This window comes from Nycticebus coucang, chromosome 12, assembly GCF_027406575.1.
Source record: "Nycticebus coucang isolate mNycCou1 chromosome 12, mNycCou1.pri, whole genome shotgun sequence".
Taxonomy (NCBI): domain Eukaryota; kingdom Metazoa; phylum Chordata; class Mammalia; order Primates; family Lorisidae; genus Nycticebus; species Nycticebus coucang.
Genome location: NC_069791.1, coordinates 44,641,696 through 44,654,789, shown reverse-complemented (window position 1 = coordinate 44,654,789; position 13,094 = coordinate 44,641,696). Strand labels below are relative to the sequence as shown.

At 38.5% G+C, this 13,094-nt stretch overlaps 1 protein-coding gene across 2 annotated transcripts in view; it reads right to left on the bottom strand.

The window, feature by feature from the left end:
* SMCO3 (single-pass membrane protein with coiled-coil domains 3) overlaps window positions 1–13,094 on the bottom strand; it is a 36,119-nt gene that overhangs the window by 2,385 nt on the left and 20,640 nt on the right. The window contains exon 1 of one of the 2 annotated variants that reach the window (XM_053557904.1): window positions 6,304–6,360. The exons of the other annotated variant lie outside the window; for it this stretch is intronic. The gene's annotated coding sequence lies outside the window, so the exon portion shown is untranslated. Of the gene's footprint in view, window positions 1–6,303; window positions 6,361–13,094 lie in introns of those variants that run through there. 2 annotated transcript variants of the gene reach the window in all.

Here is a 13,094-nt window from a genome sequence, read left to right as displayed (position 1 = left end):
ATCTTTTAAAACAATTTTTCCCAATAAGGAACTATATTCAAGAATTGATACAATTTAATTTGAAAAGAAGGTGGACGCTACACAAGGGACAGTACAATTATGACTGTGATTGATTTCTACATTTTCTAGCGTATCAGTTATTTAGAATGATTTATGTTGTGGGTGGCCATTATTTAGACAAGCCAGAGTTAGTGTCAGAAAGAAAATAGTGCTATTTTTCAAAAATATTAAAGAATAAGCGAGAGTACACCATAGGATGAGTAAAATACAGTGCTGTTGAGAGAAAAGGAAGTAATGCTCTTCAAAGTTTATTTGGGTAAAAAATTAAGTTTGAGCTCAGTAAAAATAATATGTTCTTCAATATGCATACCTAAAGTAGACTTCTATGTTCCTGGCACTTTTATTTTTCTATCAAAGTCTTGGGAGAAAAGAATGAAAAAAATGAACTCCTCTTATCTATATCCATAATGGAGCTGGCACATTCATTATTTGAGTAATCAACATCTTGATTAATTTGGGCTCTGTGTCTTCAAACACCACGATTCTTAGTCTAAATATAGGGAATCTGAGAAACGTGGGATGAGAGAATGAAAATGTTTTTCTCTCAAGAAAGTAAACATGAAAATAACCTATCCTCCAACTCACATAGATATAATTTGGAAATGGAAAATTTTTCTAAAATGGATTAGGAATATAAATAACCATCTATGTTGTTAGGTTTAGAAGAATGCACTAGAACCTTCTGGTAGAATAAACTACGATGGTCAGAAATGTCTTGTTATTCTTGATCCAGATCCAGTGCACACAACACGCACACATGTGACAGACACAAATCTCCACAAAACGATTCTTAGAAAAGTTTCTAACTCAATCCCATTTAAAGACATTGCTCGTTGAGGTTCTATTAAATGTTCCAGAAACTCACGGGCTGCAAACTGCAATTAGATAACAAATTTGGACTTTGAATTTTCTTTTTTCTTTTATGAATTTTCCATTAAATATTTATGTTTTTTTTTTTTTTGGCTCCTGGTTTTTCAGATCTTATGAATGAAAACTACAATTTCTGACTTCAAATTCAGAAGACAATCAACTATATCCCTATTCAAATATTTAGGTGAGCGGCATCTTACTAATCCTGGAAAAATGGAAAGTATCTTTAGCAGTTATCATACACCATTATATGAGGGCATAGTTTCCAGAAACGGTGAGGTTCTATCTATCTGAAATAAATAAATAGAAAAACGAACCTTCCTCTTGGATGGAAGGTCAAATGCTTCTTAGTGGTCGGCTCCTTTTCTGTTAACCTATTGTTTTGTCACATCATCACAATCAAAATGTATCAAAGACTAAACAGGTGAGACAATTTTTTCAGGGAAAGGAATGGTGGGACTCATGACATTAAGACACCATAAAAACACAAGGTTAAACTGTATTGCACTGTGTGGGAGCAGATGGATTCATGGAACAAATTAGTCCCCAAAGCAGACTCTTCTATCCATTTAATAATAATAAATGTAGAACCTCAAATCAATAATAATTGAAATTATAACTCTGTAAGTCGTTCTGTCATGAAGTCTTTGAAGTTAAAAGTAAAAAAAAGGTTATTAGTGCATAATATATGTGAAAAATCAAATAATAAAGCATCTAGAAAAAATTGAGTAATTTCCAAATGTCTGTATGAAGGAGGATTTTATAAGCCTAAAACAAATGGAAACAAAGTTGTATGCAAAAATTTATTTATTTATTTTTGAGACAGAATCTTACCATGTTGCCCAGTCTAGAGTGCTGTGGGCATCAGTCTAGCTCACAGCAACCTCAAACTCCTGTGTTTAAGTGATCCTTTTGCCTCAGCCTCCTGAGTAGTTGGAGCTACAGGTGTGCCACAATGCCTGGCTACTTTTTCTATTTTTAGAAGAGACAGGGTGTAACTCTTGCTCAGGCTGGTCTCAAATTCCTAAGCTCCAGGGATCCTCCTACCTCGGTCTCTCAGAGTGCTAGGATTACAGGCGTGAATCACTGTGCCCCTCCAATGCAAAACTTTAAGTAACAAAGATGGCCATGTAAAAAGAACTGAAAGCAAGCTGGGAAAAAAGCAGGAAAAATGAAAAAGTATTAATTTCTAAAGTATTATTAATAAGAAAAACATTAATAATCTAATACCTAAATGAGCAAACAACCCTGAGCCAAGAGTAAGAAAAGAAATAGTAGTTAATAAAATGAGGAAAGTTTAAACTTATGAGAATCAAAGGAAGTTTTGGTATGTTTTCAACTACGAAGGTGACATTTCCTCTCCTCTCCTCTCCCCTTAAATGCTCATGCCCTTGCCCTTGTGTTCTGATATTCTTCTTTGTAGAATGTAGACATCAGTCTGTGATTTTGTTTCAAATAACAAGTTTGAGTAAGAGACATCATAATGTGCTCAAAATTATTTTTCCCTTTTAATGAAAAGAGATTTTTATTTTTCTGAGTCAGGCCTATTTTCCTAGCTTTTTTCCTTGGGGTCGGTGATGGAGAAGATTCCTTACACAAACAAAGCTTCAGCAGCCCTAGCACCATACCTGCTCAGGTATATCTAAGCTGCAGTAGTGAATACGGTTCAAGATAAATTCCACACCCAAAAGGCGTACTAGAGGTACTAGAAAATAAGGAAGAAGAGAGATGGGGAGGGACTGAAGGTGGAAACCATTGAATTGTGTTTTGGACAGATGAAGTTTGAAAAATCCCGAAAGAAAGCAATTATTAATCCAGTAACAATTTATCTAATAGGGTAGTGTTTACTGTGTGTAAGGCTGTATGCTAGCACCATTCTGTAAAGGATACAAAGATGAAAAAGACATAGTCCTGATTTTTGGAATTTCCAATTTAGGTGGAGAGTTAAGACCATTCTGTAACTACAGTGTTGAGTTGAAAGTAATGTCATACAAAATTATAGGTACAGCTGATATTTTACTCATGAAAATTCAAAATTTTAACAGCCCACACTGTAGTACATATTGATACTATGGCCATATGGTGGCATTTGATCATCCAGAGAAGGTTAACAATTTGTACCTTTCAAATTGATACACTGAAATATCTGCTTGATAATTAAGGAGAGGTCAAACACCACATGAACCATAGTTGGCAATGTACAGTATTTCCACTATTGTCCTTATTAACAATTTGATTCTAACTCCCAAAGTGATCATTCAGCAAAACAAAAGTCCTGCAGTTAATCAGAGTCACCCTTAATTAAAAATCATGTTTGTTACTCAGGCCAGGCCCACTTCAACTGATATCGTACAAGCAATATATATTATATTATATACTATGTCCTCTCTGAGAGGAGTTCTCGGCCATATGCAATTCCCCACATCCTGTTTTCAGTGATGAGCTGGTGACTTTTAAAGATTGCAGCACCAGCAATAGTGGAGCATAGTGGTCTGTGTAAATTGGCTCTACTTAACTATACTTTATTGTATGGAAAATTTGAACTTCTATATAATTTGAGTTATCACACATTAATGCTACCTGTCAATGAAGAGTTCTATTTGAGGAGTTACCACCCTGCTCTGTACAGAGTTTGTACTATTCCTTGCGTTTTTCTCTGTAGTGGTCCTTGAGGTAAGTTCCGGAGACTAGGAGCAGCCTGCTGAGGAGTGGCTTGCCAGCAGGTGGCGCTCATGAGCTCTGGGACGCCCAGTTCACCTGAGCCCTGGCTGGAGCAGTTTGCTTTCTGTCCTACACATTTGGGCTCTGGGTGGGTAAAATTTTATTTGATGAGAGCGTTCTGTTTCTAAAACTAAGTTTGGAAATCTCTGACTTGTTATTTCTTTTTTTAATTTCATACAATATTTTTAATAATTTTTTCCATGAAACAAAATTTGTGTTAAGTACTTATATGTGGAATTTGCTATTTGTGCCAGGGCATCATGTCAGAATGAACAACGTTTCAGATTTTGACGTTTCTTGGGTTGGAGTGCTCAAAATACATAGCGGGTGTATGTGTGTGTGTCTCAAGTGTGTTAAATTCCACAAAAGGAAAGAACGGGGAACTATGCTGGTGTTTATAAAAGATACCTAAGTCAGAGGGACAAGATGAGACTTCACTGAGGACTGAGATATGAAAGACGATACTTAACAGGTATGGGAAGAGGTCATACAAAAGTTCTGTGGCCCAGAGAGTGCTTCTGTCAAGAAGAGGAATAACAAGGGAGCCAGAATGACTGGTGCAAAGGGAAGAGGCAGAAAGTCGAGTGGCATGAGTCCCGAGGAGGGGCAAAAGACAAACCATGCAGGGCCCTGAGGGCTGTAATAAGGAACCTGGGCTTTCTCTCAAGGGCACTAAGGAGCCATCTAGGGGCTTTGAGCAAGGGAGAGAAGGGTCAGCTTTGTGCTTTAGAAAGACCTGGCTGGCTCCTGTGAGGACGAAAGACTGGAGGGGATGGAACTAAAAACCAGGAGACCAGGCAGGAGAGTGGGGCAGAGATATAGTATAAATGGGAATGTCTATACAGTTCTCATCTAACAAGAGAAATGAATCTAGTAAACAAGGGCCATTTCAAGCTGGGATCCCAAGGACAAGTAGGAGTTAAATGGGTGAGGGGAAGCACCACAGGCTAAAGCCCTGTGGTGGCAGAAATAGAAAAATGGCCAGTTGAGTTGTCCCAGGATGAAGTTGAGAGGCCAGACAGCAAGGGTCTTCTAGGCCAGGGATGAAGTTTGGTCCTCTCTCCAAAAGCAAGATTTTTTTCATAGGACTCCTGCCTCCGCTCTGCTCTCTTCTTATAGTCCACCATCATGCCTCAAAGCTTCCACTCTTGCTTCCAAGCCTGGCGCCACGTTGTGGTGAGGCCAAGCCTGGGGCCTCAACAGGCTGATTGCTGCCTCCCACTCTGTGATCTTGTTATTTCATAAAAATGACAAGAAAAATAAATCTGGAAGTGCCAATACCAATAAGCAGCCCATCTTAGGAAATTCAAATGGAAACAAAGATTAGCTCGAGATTGATGCTTGTTGGACCTGACCTTGTCAATTTTCTTGAGAAGTAAACATTCAAGATTAAAGTGCATATAAGATATAGTAGAAATTATTGATGTCCTGTTTAAATATTATTGATTTGGGGAGCATAAGGTTAAATTTCAAAAAGAGGAGTTCTTCTTGCCATTTTAGAAATACATGCTGACAATATTAAAGATGAAATGATATGGCCTCTGAGATTTGCTTCCAAATTATCTGAAAGGAATAGTAGGGTAAAGTTATAGAGGAAATAAGATTGGCCTTATTTTGATAATTTTCAAAGCTGAATTATGGGTGTGTAGGAATTTATTATACAGTATCACTGTGCTCACTTCTGTGTATGTTTGAACTTTTGTTATAATCACAAGACAAAGAAAGAAAGAAATGTAAAAACATGACCCTGTCTGACTGTCTGATGTTTAGTCATTAGTGCCTTCTGAGGCTTTGAGTTTCTTCTTGTCACTTCTCCTCACCGTCCAAACTGGGTCCTGCTGTCATGCAAGTTTCCCCTTTTTGGGAGTGTGGAAATAGGGTGTAGGTAAAGTTGGGATCCTTTCAGGAGAAAAATAACAGCTACTAACTAATTCAAGTCGTTTAATTCACATAGAAACAATGGCCTTTAATTAAAAAAGAAGTCGATCAAGATGTGATGATATATTTTCTGATATAAATTGTTTTAAAGGATATTTCTGACCAGAATGCAGACTACCAAGGTCATGCATCATCATTTATCAAATGCACACTTGTGAAGCCTCTACTATATGTTTTGAGGCATTTGAAGAAACAAATAGGCGATGTTTTTTGCTCTCAAAATAATTTTATTATTTAATAAATTTAATAACTTATTTGGAGATGAAGAGCAAATGCCCAGTGGTATTTTAACATGATGTAACTTAGAAGAAGTATAAGTGCTGTATACTGTCTAGTGTTAGACCACACGTTCATTCTTTCCCAGGTGGATATAAGTCCTTTTATCAACATTAATGACACAGAAGGAAACGTCACTATCTATATAAAGAACACACATTTACGGATGTCATTTTACTCTTAGTCTTTCTAAAATTGATGTCTTTACTGTTTCTCTTCCTTTCTGATTTAATCAGAGATAGAAGTTGTTAATTTTCTTTCTTCCTTGGTTTCTTCAGAGAATCACAAGGAATATGCTATAGATTCCTCCTGTAAGAAAACTGTTTTGTTACTTTAACTTTTTATGGCTAGGTTTCAAGACACATGCTCTTTCAAATACCCTTCCTACTGGGAAGCCGAGTATGATATCAATACTAATAGAATATCCATATTGCTTACCTTGCTGTGTTTGTGAGTTCTGTACTCCCCGCGGTTGTTTAGCAGTATTGTTGAAGTGCCTTTTCATCTGGTTTCATCTGGATATTTCTGATGGAATGTGATGACTTATGGGCTTTGCTGGTCTCTGCTGGGTCCTTCTGCCTGTCTGGTTTATGGGCTATTTCTGCATGGTTTAGTCCTCAGAATCCTTCTATTTCTTATATTAACAATCTATGAACTCAGTATATTGTTTTAAGTAATATAATAAAGAATAATAGAGTAGTACAACTTATTTTTAATTTCTTGTTCTCTAATAAACTTTTGTTATTGAAAAGTGCTGTACATCTGAACTAATTCAATCCCATAGGGAAGATGGCTCTTTGATTGCAGCTGTCATGTTTTGAAATTTCATCTTGTCAGCTATTCCAGATACTAAGTTTCCTTTAGCTTCTGTTGCATTTGTACCTCTATCTGTTGCTAATTGCTTTCTTTAGGTTCTTGAGAGAGATAAATTCAGATATTTGCTTCCAAAAGTTTTAATTTATTTTTTGCTCTTCTTTGAAGAGGGGAGTTCTACTCTTTATCATTACCTCTCTTCTTATGTTGGTAAATTGTCTTGACTATATAAAAATCTTAAAGACCAATTTGTCTCCTTCCCTTAAAGCTTGAATCAGAGTCTTTCAAGCTTCTTCCTCTGAACTTTGTCCTAATCCCCATTGATTCCACTATAGCAAAGGCACTCAGCCTCAGTTTAACTTAGTGGAAAGAGTACAGGCTTGAGAATCAGACAGTCCTGTTTTGTGCACTCAAAGTACCACTTCCTTGTCATTTAACCATAGGAAAGTCACTTAACCTAAGTTTTTCCATTAGCGTACTGTATTAGTTCATAACTTGTGGATTGTCATAGGGCTAAATAAATACACATCAAGCACTTGGCACGCTGGCTGATGTGTGGCAAAATCTTATGAAATGACAGCTATTCTTCTTGTACTGACAACAGTAACTCCTGACAGGGGTGAGGGGAGAGTGGGCAGGTAGAGGGTACAGGGCCAAGATGCCAGACAGGAGATTTGTAAAATCTAAAGTTGCTTCCCTGTGATTTCAAAGAAGAGCCAAGTGGGGTAATTTTTTACTTTTACCCCACTGGGTAATTTTGCCCTTGATATATCTTAGAGCCCCGTCATGTAGAGATGTGTGACCATTGTATCTGAACTAAGTACGGATGAAAAGTAGGATTTCAACAAATGTGTGGGGGATAGTGTATTGGAGGAGAAAACGTAGAGGGAAGGAGCACTGAGAACAGAGCAGCTGAGCAAGGAGTTGTAGAGCATTTTCAGAGAACAAGCTAATCCACTGTGCTGGTGATACAGGGTTTATATGAAAGCAGTTAAGGGAAGATAAATACTGGAAAAGTGAGAGAAGTTTGTAGATGGCCTTAAATGCTGTGCCAAGAAATTATATTTTGGGCTGGGTGTGGTGGTTCACACCTGTAATCCTAGCACTCTGGGAGGCCAAGGCAGTTGGATTGAGCTCACAAATTCGAGACCAACCTGAGCAAGAGCGAGATTCTGTCTCTAAAAATAGCTGGGTATTGTGGCAGGCACCTGTAGTCCCAGCTGCTTGGGAGGCTGAGACAAGAGAATCTTTTGATCCCACAAGTTTGAGGTTGCTGTGAATTATGACACCACAGCACTCTTACTGAGGGTGACAAAGTGAAACTCTGTCTCAAAAAAAAAATTATGTTTTATTGTATAGGTGATATTAAGCCATTGAAGGTTTTTTTTTTTTTATTATGGCATATTATTCAGAGGTTTGGATTTCAAAAAGGTAGTTTTATACAAACTAGATTAGTGGGTATGGAGAATAAAGTGTAGGTCACCAACTTCAGTGTCCACAGTGGCTGGATAGAAGGTGTCAGTCACCCTCTCTTAAAACAGTTGTATCTTATTTCTGAAGAGACTATTGTTGGGGCGTACCATATAACCCATTGTCCCTAAGGCTGTGTTTGTTTCTCCCGGGTTTCTACCTTTCTCAATGTTTACCTGTGATCTACTCAGCCTCTCCTTTGTCTCCCACCAGATGGCAGCCTAATTGCCAAACTTGGGTATGACTAGTAACAATGCAGAAAAGCTGGGCATATAGTACTTGTCCCTTTTTCAGAATTATTAGAGAAAAACTAGAAATAATATTGACTTTATAATGAGCCTTGTCAGTATAGGGATAACCAACTTGAACCTCCTAAACCCCCCTGATTAAGGTCAGCATATGTGTCAAATCAACAGTCAGAACTGAACCATAAGCAGGAGGCACATTTTCCTAGCATAGATCTTGGAGTCAGGTTGGTGGCAGGGAATCAGAAAGGCGGATTTGACAAGTTTGACTCCTGCGTTGAAGGTGGAGGTGAATGAGTGAAAGGTCAATGATGTCTCTAAACGTATGTGTATGTAACTTCTCTTTTGATGGGTTCTTTCAGGTAGAATGCTTTCCTTTCTTCTTTTATTCAAAGCCCACTTCTTTTCCTGAAAAGTTCAACTGAAAAACCATATATTACGTGACTGTTTCCAAGAATAACTTGCCTAAGGCTGGGCGATGTGGCTCATGCCTGTAATCCTAGCACTCTGAGAGACTGAGGTGGGTGGATTGCTTGAGCTCTGGAGTTTGAGACCAGCCTGAGCAAGAGGGAGACCCCACCTCTACTAAAAATAGAAAAACTAGGCTGGCATTGTGGCGGGTCCCTGTAGTCCTAGCTACTTGGGAGGCTGAGGCTTGAGAATCGCTTAAGCCCAAGAGTTTGAGGTTGTTGTCAGCTGTGATGTCAGGGGACTCTAACCTGGCTGACAGAGTGAGACTTTATCTCAAAAAAGAAAGAAAGAAAGAATAATCTGCCTAGTTCAATTATAATTATTTCAATAACTCACCATCACTTATGAATATTGCATTTTTGAAAAAATCAAACAAACCTGAAAATGATCAACTCTCTCCACAGTCAGACTTCCCAGCGGGGTAGCGGGCAAGCCCTATCTTTACTGTCTTTACATCATGTGGTGTCACAGGTCACAGCAACCTCAAACTCCTGGGTTCGAGTGATCCTCCTGCCTCAGCCTCTTGAGTAGCTGGGATACAGGGGCCTACCACGATGTCCAGCTATTTTTTTAGAGACAGGGTCTCACTCTTGCTCAGGCTGGTCTTGAACTTTGGAGCTCAAATAATCCATCCACCTGAGCCCTCCCAGAGTGGTAGGATTTCTTTTCCTGAAAAGCTCAGTTGAAAAGTGTGAGCCACAAAACCCAGCCCATGGTATATCTTAGTATGAGTCCTTCAATATTGTTTCTTTAAAAAATATTGTCTATTCTTGTTCCTTTACATTTTCATATATATTATAGAATTCACTTTCCTATATTTATAAAGACATTTGATGGCATTTTGATTATAATTACATTAACTGCGTATATTGATTTGGGAACGTGGTGTCTTAGCTACATGGAGTCTTCCAATCTATGGACAGGGTTTGAATTGACATCTTTACTATTTAAAGTTTTAATCTATGGGCCGAATTTTCTCTCCATTTATTTAGCTTTTCTTTTTTTTTTTTTTTTGGTTTTTGGCCGGGGCTGGGTTTGAACCCGCCACCTCCGGCATATGGGACCGGCGCCCTACCCCTTGAGCCACAGGCGCCGCCCTTATTTAGCTTTTCTTTGATTTTTTTCTTTATAATTTTATATATTTTTGAATCTTAATGTACCAATTATGCACATATTTTCTTAGAGTTGTACCTAAGTATTTTACTGAGAGGGTGTTTTATAAATGATACTTATAAAAATTATTGGTTTCCTATTGCCCATTCCTAGCGAATAGAAATACAATGGATGTTTGAATATTTATCTTGTGTCTGATAAATTTACTTATAGCTCTAAGAACTTTTGTGTAAATTCCTTGGGATTTTGTACGCAGACAATCATGTTGTCTGAAAATAGGGAGTTTTATGTTTTCCTTCTCAACTCAAATACAGTAGAACCTCCATAGTTGACCACCTTCCTGCATTGACTACCTCCTTAAGTTGACCTAATTTTTGCAGACCAAAAGTAAACAACCTGCACATAGCAGTACAGTTGACCTAGTTCCTTGTGTTGACCACCTACATGTGTTGCCCATTTTGTTATAGTCCTTTGGGTGGTCAACTTATGGAGGTTCTCTTGAACTTTCCTTTCCTCTCCTACATCACTTTCTGGGACTTCAGTGTGATACTGAATGGGACTAGGAACAGTGCAGTGGCTGCCTAGTTCCTGATCTTAAGGAAGGTGGCATTTCATCTTTACAATGTTAGCTGTAAGTTTTTTTTTTTTTTTCCAGTTTTTGGGCGGGGCTGGGTTTGAACCCGCCACCTCCAGCATATGGAGCCAGTACCCTACTCCTTTGAGCCACAGGCACCGCCCGTTAGCTGTAGTTTTTTTTATGAGAGTCCTTGATGATTGAGGAAGTTTTTTTTATATTCCTAGTTTACTGAGGATTTTTATCATTAATGTATGTTGAATATTTAAAAATGCTTTTACTGTGTTTACTGATATAATTATGTGGGTTTTTTGGTAGAGTTCCATCTCTCACAGCAACCTCCAACTCTTGGCATCACAGCTCACAGTAGCCTCTAACTCTTGCGTTTAAGCAATTCTCTTGCCTCAGGTTCCCAATTAGCTGGGACTACAGATGCCCGCCACAACGCCAGCTATTTTTTTTTTTTTTTGGTTGAAGTTGTCATTGTTGTTTGGCGGACCCGGGCTGGATTCGAACCCGCCAGTTCTGGTGTATGTGGCTGGCGCCTTAGCCACTTGAGCTACAGGTGCCAAGCCTGTATTTTATATGTTCAAGGATATTGTAAATGTCATTGTTTTAATTTTAATTACTGATTTTTTTCATTGCTACCATATAGAAATGCAATTGATTTGTATATATTTGATCTTGCATTTTCAATCTTTTAAAACTTAGTTAATAGTCCTAGTAACTCCCGTGTAATGTAATTATTAAGTCTAACATTTATTATTAGTTTTCTGTTTGTATCTTTTGCTGTTCATCTATGTGTTTTCTCTTTTCTTCTATCTTTTGAATAATTTAAATAGTTGTTTAAATAATTCTTAGAATTTCATTTAAATTTGTCTGTTGACCAAAATCTGTATTAGTTTCCAGGGGCTGCTGCCACAAATTACCATAAACTTGGTGACGTTAACAGCAGAAATTTAACCATTTCTGGAGGCTACAAGTCTGAAGTCAAGTGGGACCTCCCTTCAGCTGGGAGATCTAAGGCTGAATCCATTCCTTGCCTCTTACAGTTTCTCGTGGTTATCAGCCCCTTAATTTGGGACTGTCCTGTGTCTGCCTCCAGGGTCCTGTCGCCTCCGGCTTTTTTTAACTTGTTATTCTAGAGATTATAAAATACCTCCACAATTCATGTAGTCCCTTCAAGTAAAATAAAGAAAACTTACAACTACGAGGGTCTCCTTACCCTCCCTCCTTTATGACATAGTTGTCATATGTATTAAGCCTACATGCATTGACAAGCCCAACTTCTGTTTTTCTCTGTGGTCTACCACCCACTATTTGATTGCCAGGTGTCCCCTTTCCCAGTGGCCTGGCTAGTAAGACAGGGGTTAGCCATTCCCGTTATTGTATACTTCGTGTTCTTGGTTGGGTCTCACCTTGAGACAAGGTAGTGATGCGTGGGAGGTCACCACCACCATCCCTGCACTACAGTTGCTTCTGCCTAGGGTGGAAAGAGTGAAAAAGGAATCCAACCCACAGGGAGAGCCTTTTCGGTGCTTGTTGGCAGGGGTGGGGGACTTACTTTGTGGCTACCACTCATGAAGACTTACCTTTTGTCAAGGTCTTGCCAAAGGACTTAGCTCTGCTGTGCTGGTAATAATATATGTGTTTGTGGGGAGTGAAAGTTGAAGAACTATGGTGGTGGTGGTACTGCTGTTTCTCCCTAGCACTCAGAAGTTAAAAGCATTAAGGGCTGCCTCTGCCCTGGGGAAGTGAGAGGGTGGGCAGGAGTTGTCATTTTGCTACTGGTACTTGGCCTCAAAGGGATCTGCCAGGAAAGGCCTCAGCTTCCGACTTGCCTGTTAGAGTGGGCTGCTTCTGGAGCTTTCCCTACTTGGTCTTTTTCACAGTTCTAGTTTCAGGCTACTCTAGAGCCCAAGATATATAAGAAGCAAGAAAAGACCAAAAAAAGAAACAAACAAAAAAAACCAATAAAAGACACCCACCCCCAAACAAACAAACATAAAACCCCCCAGAGACTCCATTGCTAAATTGGCCTTCAAATACTATACTTTTTATGTCCATGACCTGCTGTTATCCACCTTTTAAGCATTATCTGATAGTTACTTCACAATTCTGACCAGGATTTTTGGTTATAATGAGTAGGCAAGGTCAGATGGAACGTACTTTATCTTAACTGGAACCAGAGTCCCTCTATATAATTTCTAATGCTTTAGCCAATCTTCTTCCCTACGCTGAATAGCTAGTTTAAGGTAATATCCTTGAGATTAATGGCATTCCATCTATCAGCCTGTCCAAATATTCAAGATCTAGCACACCATGTTTGATATATGGTATGAATTCAGCAATACACTCCTAATCTGCTTTCATTTATGTTTTTTATCAAAGCATAGGATCATTTCTGTTTTAAAGTTTGTATAGCTTTCCTGCTCTTGGCCAGAATTATCCTCACGTTTAGACTATACTTTTAGTTTCTTTATGGTTACCAAATCCACTTTTAGCTTTCATTTAGATTATTGTTTTGCTTTGCAGTGCTGAAA